The sequence below is a fragment of the Stegostoma tigrinum genome, chromosome 14, assembly GCF_030684315.1.
Source record: "Stegostoma tigrinum isolate sSteTig4 chromosome 14, sSteTig4.hap1, whole genome shotgun sequence".
Lineage (NCBI taxonomy): Eukaryota > Metazoa > Chordata > Chondrichthyes > Orectolobiformes > Stegostomatidae > Stegostoma > Stegostoma tigrinum.
In genome coordinates this window covers 46371121-46373246 of record NC_081367.1, presented here as the reverse complement: position 1 = coordinate 46373246, position 2126 = coordinate 46371121, and positions in this window count along the sequence as shown.

Sequence of the window (2126 nt, the reverse complement as noted above, 5' to 3'; positions counted from 1 at the left end):
TAAACCTTTCAGCCATACATAATTCAATGAGAGCGAAAATAACAAAGTGTGGTGCTGGATGAACACAGCAGGCCAAGCAGCATCTTAGGAGCACAAAAGCTGACGTTTTGGGCCTAGACCCTTCACCAGAAAAGGGGAATGGGGAGAGGGGTCTGAAATAAATAGGGAGAGGGGGGAGGCAGACCGAAAATGAATAGAGGAGATGATAGGTCGAGAGGAGAATATAGGTGGGTAGGTAGGGAGGGGAGAGGTCAGTCCGGGGAGGACGGACAGGTCGAGGGGGCGCGGGGATGAGATTAGTAGGTAGGAATTGGAGGTGCGGCTTGAGATGGGAGGAGGGGATGGATAAGAGGAAGAACAGGTTAGGGAGGTGGGGACGAGCTGGTTTTGGGATGCAGTGGGGGGAGGGAAGATTTTGAAGCTTGTGAAATCCTCATTGATACCATTCGGCTGCAGGGCTCCCAGGCGGAATATGAGTTGCTGTTCCTGCAACCTTCGGGTGGCATCATTATGGCACTGCAGGAGGCCCAGGATGGACATGTAGTCTAAGAAATGGGAGGGGGAGTTAAAATGGTTAGTGAATGGGAGGTGCAGTTGTTTATTGCGAACTGAGCATAGATGTTCTGCAAAGCAGCCCCAAAGCCTCCATTTGGTGTCCCCAATGTAGAGGAAGCCATAACGGGTACAGCGGATGCAGTATACCACATTGGCGGATGTGCAGGTGAACATCTGCTTGATGTGGAAAGTCATCTTGGGGCCTGGGATGGGGGTGAGGGAGGAGGTGCAGGGGAAAGCACCGGGTATGGCGGCATTGGAGGGGAGTATGGATTGGACAAGGGAGTCACGGAGAGAGTGGTCTCTCTGGAAGGCAGACAAGGGTGGGAATGGGAAGATGTGGTGGGGTCGGTTTGTAAATGGCGGAAGTGTTGGAGGATGATGCGTTGTATGCAGAGGTTGGTGGGGTGGTATGTGAGGACTAGGGGGATTCTCTTTTGGCGGTTATTGCAGGGGCGGGGTGACCTATCCCCTCCCTACCTCCCCACCCATACTCTCCTCTCCACCTATCTTCTCCTCTATCCATCTTCGGTCTGCCTCCCCCTCTCTCCCTATTTATTTCAGAATCCTCTCCCATCCCCCTTTTCTGATGAAGGGTCTAGGCCCGAAACATCAGCGTTTGTGCTCCTGAGATGCTGCTTGGCCTGCTGTGTTCATCCAGCTCCATACTTTGTTATCTTGGATCCTCCAGCATCTGCAGTACCCATTATCAGTGAGAGCCAAGTTGCTTTGTAGATTGTATACCTGTAACTGCTGTTCCTTTCTAGGTAACAAAGAGTTTGTGTTTGACTTTCAAAATAATTGGCCTTGGAAGTATGACTCAGCATCTTTATCATTTTTATTCACCTTTTATTTTTATTCCCACTTTTGCCTTTCTTTTTGTCAGAGGCCACCAGAAACATTCAGCCAGACACAGTGCTTCATGAAGGCCATTATAGTAATGAATGCACAAATTTAGTATCCCATCATGCCAAAGGCCACAAATGTCTCACCAATGATTTACTTTTCAAGAGATTTGAGGTGTTTGATATGATGGGATATTACAGTTAAAGAGCCAAACCTGTCAAATGTTCTACTTTAGCAATATCTCTGAAGTAACCACACATATTAGAACAAATAAGTACTGGTGGCATTGATTCAGGAATAAGTGCTGACCAGGCTCACTTTGGATCATTTTAAGTCTGTCATAAAGCACTGGAACAGGCAAGAGGGGTGTTTAATACCTAAAGTATTAAATAGAGTGAAAGCCTAAGTTATAAGCTCCTACTGCATTAATGTTGAGTTGCAAGGTGTACTGCAAATACATGTTTTATTTTGGGATTTGGATGTTACAGAACAGGCCGGTGGATGCGGTTCAATTCTCTGAAGGTTTATTGAAAACTAAAATCAGGCCAAACAGGCATTTGAAACAGTGACCTATGTGCATCAATTCTGAGACATCGTCTGACTACAGACAAGGGCCTGGCAAAGCCCCTGCAGTGTTACTAGGTGATATTGCTGAGTTTACAATATACCAGAAAGCTATGAGGTTAATTTTGACGTCAGAATAAAAGATTTAAGGTCTCAGTTCA